Source organism: Liolophura sinensis, chromosome 13, assembly GCF_032854445.1.
Source record: "Liolophura sinensis isolate JHLJ2023 chromosome 13, CUHK_Ljap_v2, whole genome shotgun sequence".
In the NCBI taxonomy this organism is placed as follows: domain Eukaryota; kingdom Metazoa; phylum Mollusca; class Polyplacophora; order Chitonida; family Chitonidae; genus Liolophura; species Liolophura sinensis.
In genome coordinates, this window is record NC_088307.1 from 12559940 (window position 1) to 12567020 (window position 7081).

The following is a 7081-nucleotide window of genomic DNA, read 5'->3' on the forward strand; positions in this document are numbered from 1 at the left end:
AAAGACCCCTTCAAATAAAAACATGAATAAATTAATAGTCTATTGCGAACTGTCCATTAACAACGCGTAATTGTCCAACCACAGAGCGGTATTATTGCAAATAGGTCAGTCGGATGTCCCACACATTGGTCACAAATGTTCTGTGTTTTCATGACGTCACAATGGCTTTCAGCGGGAATGGAATAAAATGGAAGGTTGTCAGGAGAAAGCGGGGTGGGACATCGGGTGTGGTGAATTTGTTTATGCTGGATGAATCCTTCGTCAAAGTAAAACTAGTCGGGACGAACAAATTGTGGACACCGAGTTACAGCAACTATAGCGCTGTTTGCACAAGATGACATATGCAGTACACAGATTACTGCATATGCATTACACAGATTACTGCATATAAAAACATAGTAAAAACAAATCTCACCCACAGGGAATAAATAAATATAAAGAGGGGTTTAATCAGGACGGCTAGTACAAGAGTACAGCATGAAAACAAAAACCAGAGCAGAGACGACAGTAAGATAGTTAGCACTTAATCTCACGCAGCCAATGAAATCCGGTCAAACTACCTCAGTTCCTCTTCTATTGTAACTGCTCATGTGAATGTAAAAATAGTACCCGTCTCATAGTACAAAGGTTTATGTAGTAAAAATACAGAGTGACCTACCATTGAATCAAACAGGACAATTTGTTCGGAATTGTTTATATTAACATAATCATATCAGTTTTCTTTACACAGAACAGTATCTTAGCCAAATTGTCCATTGCATAAAACCATTGTTCACAGATGGTCTGATGGTTTTGTAAATACATTAGCGGCAATCAACTTCAAGACAAGGGAGTAAACACATGTTTAACAGTGTGAATACAGCGCCCAATGTACACGACGATTGTAAAGACGTCTCAACAGACACACTTTGGTAAGATTTAAAAGTCGTCCAAAAACAAAAAAGGTTCTAAACCCCTTTTAACTCATCGCATCATGCACATACGTCATTCGTACAGGGTCTGCTCGTTAGCCTAAACAGTTTTACATACTGCGCTCGAAATTCCAGTCTGTATATATCGCTTTGCTACTGTATGTATATAAAAGTTGTCGAAAAGACAAGCATTTAAAACTCGTCTGTATTTACTCTGAAAAAATTTATTTTGACAGAAAATCTGCTGTTTAAGTGATGTTAGAGTGTGTTCTGTTATCATAACGCAGAGTTCTGTCATATTCAACTTTATATCCTGATAGTCTAACAAAATAATCTGCAGCAATTGCAAAATACATTCTACACCACTCAGATAACATAATTTTTGTTAAATTTGACATATTTTTAGTGTAATCTTACCGTGAAGAGACATTCGTAGTTCATCTGCTTCACAGCCGGGACATTTTTCCACATTCTGATGGAAATTTCACACTGTATGGGTCATTTTGCTGAGATTAAAAAGTCAGGACTGAAGATTTCAACACGTCTGTATCTAAACTAAAAGAAAGCTAAATTATGAAGTAAGGATGATCATACAGACAACTGAGTTAAAAAAAACTACTACAACATGTAATGTCTTGATTAAAGCTGGAAAAACTTCCTTTGGCGTCAGAGTTCCTAAACTTTTATAGTATTGTACACACAAAAATAAATGAAAGTATGCTTATGCATGGTTGTCTGTATGATGAACCTTACTTCATATTTTAGCTTTCTTTTACTTTAATCGGTGCTTAAAGAAACATCATTCACAGTTAGGCTATTCTGTTCGACAGCCTGAACAATTTTCCACACTCTTTTCGAAATTCCATATTGTACACACCGTATATCAGTGGATTTGCAAATTTAGAGATGAGAAAACTATGGAAGATTACAATTCTTAAAATCCCCAGTGTTTTGCGGTGGTTATGGGATTGTTCCCAGTCTACTACGATCCCTGAAGCACGAACCGCCATATGGCCTCGGACCCCCATTAATTTTCCATAAGCGACAATGTTAACGTCTAGCGCTGTAGCTCAGTCCCAAACATTCCGTGGCCATTAAGCTTTGGTGCATACCTGGCCCAGCCTGTGAGAAAGAAGCCATGAAAATCTTGACATAGGTTGACCGTCAAAATCTGGACCTTTTCATGCCGTCAGCTGGGAGGCGTGCCTAGCAACGCCAAGGGGACGTCACTCGCAGCCTCATCACTACCTCACACCTTGTGTCCTCTCGCCCAGAATTTCAAACTTTCATCAATAAAGCTCATACCTCCTCAAAGTTTAGACAGTTTCCAGCATTTTAATACCAAGCATGCACCTGTGCACCAAAAATGGACGCCTGGGAGCAAAAAAAGACTTTATACCCTAAAATTCACAGAACTACAATCGTCCCTACCGAAAAACGGAAGTTGTAATGGGGGTCTGTGTCCTATCACACCAGCCACCTTTTTTCAAAATCAATAATTTTTGCACCACACAATTCCTGACACTTCTGAACCTCACAGGCAAAATTAGGGCTTGATACATGCAGAAACTTTGGAGTTGAATGAATTCAAGTTGGGGTACCCCCATCTTGAACATGTGTCTTTTTTCCAGGGTGAAAAAACTCTGAGGGGTAAACTTTGAAGCCTTGCAGTGCATATACCGTTCGAGATATCTCCATCAGGTCAACTGTTTTGGAAAGACAAGATGTTTATCTGCAAGAAAAGTTAAAAAAATCACATTGACAGAGCACTTTAGACTTTTCAAAAGCAAACATTTAGAGAAATATACATTTTTAAGAAGACTTTTCTACTCAGAGCAGCTTTAAATATCAAAGTTACAAGCCAAAAGTGTCAAAGCATACATCAAAATATAGGTAATTTATCTGACAATTAAATGTCAAAATATAAGACATTTACTTCAGCAACTATGTGAAAAAAATTGACTGACAGTGTGGTAGGGGGTATCAAAGCGGATTGTCACGATTTCAGAACAATCACTTGTGACCAAAATCAAAGCAAGAATAATGCCTCAAGGTGATAAAGACCTAATCACAGGCACTTTTTTAGTGGACAGGACTTAAGAAAAGACTAGTATCCCAGTTCCCCACTGAATAACATGATGAAACCCTTTAAAAGACCACCCAGCCAGGCACCCCCCCCCCCCCTGCCCTCCTCCCCCATGACTGCTGATTGGCTGACCAGCTCACCATGCAAAAACCTCCCTGCACCATTGCTGTTGTCTCACAGCAGGTTATTACTCTGCACAGTAACATCAAAGGGTGTCACATTGGCATCTACAATATATAAACAGAGAGGAAAAATATGAATTTAACATTTCCAATCAGGCAGCCACCAAGTACACCTATATTGGTCAGTCTGACAGTTAACAAGGCAAACAATCTACCCCAAAACACCATGAAGGGAGACAGAAAGAGGAAACAGTCTAGATTTCAAGCTGGAAAGGCCCAGAATGGCTCAAATAACCTGTCAGCAGTTACAGACATGCTGAATCCTGTGCCTGGGTGTTCCTTGATGGACACAGATTTCCAGCCCAATCAGGAGGCTGTAAGAACACACCAGCCTGACACAAAGAGAATACAGCGGCCAAGACGGTGCAAGGTAGATTCCACGGCTGGATCAGACAGAGATACACATGAGCGGGAATGGGCTGCTGAAGGAATGCGACTCATAGATATACAGAAAATGGTGTGTATATGGAACAAAGTTATGCTTGAGCACAGTGAGACCAAGGACCACTGTCCACTGCCCAGGTTAGAGATAGCTGCAGAGAAAAAGTGGGGTTTAGCCTGGGCGTTCAGTTTTAAGTGCTGTGACTGTGACTATGTATCTGGCTTCCACAAATTCTACAAAGAGGTAGAATGCAACAGACCTGGCCAAAAAGCTGCGGCGGTGAACCGAGCTCTTCAAGTAGGCCTCCAGGACACACCAATGGGGAACACCCGAGCCAGACTCCTATTTGCAGCGATGGACGTGCCGCCTGCCACTCGTAGGAACATGCATCGCACTGCAAACCATGTCGCATCTGCAATCGCAAAGCTGAACAGAGAGGATATGGCAAATAAGGTGGGAGAGGTAAAGGCATACAAAAGGCAAAGAGGAGAGGATGACAGCACAATAGATCTGGCCACAGACACTCGCTACAACAGCATTACCATAACCAGTCCCAAGAAACCGGGCCAGAATGCTTCACAAGCAATTTCCCTGGCTGTGGAGACATCAACAGACAAGCAATACATTGTCTCCGCAGCACTGAAGAATAAATTGTGTTGGACTGGGTCCTGGCTAAGAGGAAAAGGCTTCCAAGTAAAGTGCCCTGGAGGACACGAGGAGTGCACAGCGAACACAAACCCACATGCCCCCTGGTCCGAGTATAATATGGGGAACGAGATTGGCGAGGGATTGGCGAGGCAAGGTGTTTTAGCCAAACATGTAACCACAGACGGCGACTCCAGGTCAGCCAAGGGAGTGGAGGACGGCATCCGACTGGTCGAGCCACTGTGGGAGGTCGAACGGTTAGCAGACCCCACGCACCTTGGTAGATCCCAGTTCAAGAAATGTAACCAGGCTAAGTTCAGCGATGCCATGTTCGAAGGACAGGGCCGAACGAGGGAAGCCAGGAAGAAAGCACAGAAGGTGTTGAGTCAGGATGTTAAGGCCAGGTGTAGCTTGATATTTTCTCAACTTATGTCTGAGCACATTGGTGACATGAGGAAAATAAAAACTTGCCTACCCAGGGTTGTGGATGCAACGGTCAGGTGTTACGGTGGGGACTGTTCCAAATGCCGCAGGAACAGTGTGGTTTGCTCCGGAGGGGAAACCAGCAGCTGGTGGGAGAGGTCCCTGTTTTTATCCACCAGTAAACTCTGCCCTTTTATCATGGATGACAACGACAGGAAACTATTGACCGAAGTACTGCACATGAGGTTGAGCGAGACAGCCGTCACCAGTCTCCGGATGAACACCAGCACTCAAAAGTGCGAAGCTGTCAATAGATCACTCAGCGTCTCCTTGCCCAAGAATGTAAACTACAGCAGAAATATGGAGGGAAGGGCGGCGTCCACAATCCACAGACTTAACAATGGCCAGGACAAGTCCACGGCTGCCAAACTCCAAGCTGTCGGCGCCAGTATTTCACCTAGGAGCGAGAGAACAGTACAACAGATTGAAAGGGTGAACCAGTACCACAAGGTTTATAAGAAGCGACAGACAGTTAAGGGGAGATCACTCCGCAATACAGCCAGAAAACTTCGAGAGCACATTGAGTACAGGCTTTCAAATCCAGAAGAAAAAACTGACTATGCCAAGGGACAACTGGACAACACCCAAACAGATCACACATACACTAGATATTTGTAACCGCCAATTTTGTATATAATTTGTCACTGCTGTTGTTGCTTATGAAAGAAATTAAAAAATGATAACAGAAATTGAGCAAAATCTAAAACAATCTGTTATTTATTATTTTTAATGAGGGGAAACCAACCTGCTCAGTCTTAAATGCAACATGCAACTTGCATACTGCCCATGGCCGAGACAGCAGTGCTGCCTGTTATTGTTAACACAATGTGATTCCAAGCTTATGTGGTCCACATTTACACAGCGTGTGTTGTGGCACACGTGTGAACAATCAAGCTTGGGATCTAAATGTGACAGCCCCTGTCTGGCCATATAAACAAGTCTACTGATGTGTTTCTTCTTCCATCGATGTGTGACGGGGTCTTTGTAGGAGGCAAGACCATATCGACCATCCCTCGTCAATGGTCCAGTCCACACTCGACAGGCTCCGTTTTCACTATAAACACTGAAACTTTCAATTTTTGCAGCAATTTCTGCTCTGAACGTCTCCATTTTCAAGCGTAGGAATACTAGAACGTTGCATGTTGTTCATTTCAGGATGCCTATACACATGCTACCCTACGCTGAACAGCATTTTACCGATTTTTCATCAAAATGGATATTTTCAAAATGTAAATAGCCCCAAGAAGCTATGAAACGGCCCAATCAATGCAAAACACATCACAGACATACCCACCAAAAATTATCAGGCTGCTGCGAAATCTAAGCGCATAGTGACATTTTTCACATTTTGGTGACTTCGTCAGTACAGGCCTCGGACCCCCATTAATTTTCCATAAGCGACAATGTTAACGTCTAGCGCTGTAGCTCAGTCCCAAACATTCCGTGGCCATTAAGCTTTGGTGCATACCTGGCCCAGCCTGTGAGAAAGAAGCCATAAAAATCTTGACATAGGTTGACCGTCAAAATCTGGACCTTTCCATGCCGGCAGCTGGGAGGCGTGCCTAGCAACGCCAAGGGGACGTCACTCGCAGCCTCATCACTACCTCACACCTTGTGTCCTCTCGCCCAGAATTTCAAACTTTCATCAATAAAGCTCATACCTCCTCAAAGTTTAGACAGTTTCCAGCATTTTAATACCAAGCATGCACCTGTGCACCAAAAATGGACGCCTGGGAGCAAAAAAAGACTTTATACCCTAAAATTCACAGAACTACAATCGTCCCTACCGAAAAACGGAAGTTGTAATGGGGGTCTGTGTCCATATACGGTAACCAACATATGACGTAAGTTCCGGTCATCAGAGATACCGTCGTGGTGGCTTTGCTAGATGATTCCCCGGATGTTGTCCTGTGCGCAGTGGAGGTGATGTTGGCTGGTTTACAGTTGGTAATTTTTCTGACCTGCTTTAATATTTTGTACTGACAAATTGCCATTGTCATCGAACTGGGTAGTGACACCAAAACAAACAATACAGCAGTGCAATACATTGCTTGTTGGCTGGCTGTAAACTGTATTTGACAATGGCGCGTATAAGAATTGTGCCCATAAAATTGACACCCAAGTGTCAGACACAATGACAGAATGGCGGGAAACAACCGGCAAAATCCAATAACAAACGCGCACCGGCGAGGAGTAGCCATATTTGAATACTGTAGCGGTCTGCAGCAAGCAATGTAACAGTCCAAACTAATCGCCCCCATTAAATACAGCTCACCACTTCCGTAGAAAATTGAAAAGAACACATACACACCACAAGCTGGTAGACTTAAGGCCGCGTCGCCTCTAATCCGCTGTTGTGGATAAAACCCGACATTAGATAAACAAGCCAGAA

General features: G+C 43.1%; 1 long non-coding RNA gene across 1 annotated transcript; it reads right to left on the reverse strand.

Annotated features, from left to right (window-relative positions):
* Positions 1–2136: 2136 nt before the first annotated feature.
* LOC135480615 (uncharacterized) lies at positions 2137–6501 on the reverse strand. The gene is made up of 3 exons (XR_010445949.1): positions 5984–6501; positions 3138–3224; positions 2137–2643 (listed from the first exon to the last, which is right to left on the reverse strand). It is a non-coding gene; the product is annotated as an uncharacterized LOC135480615 (long non-coding RNA).
* Positions 6502–7081: the final 580 nt, after the last annotated feature.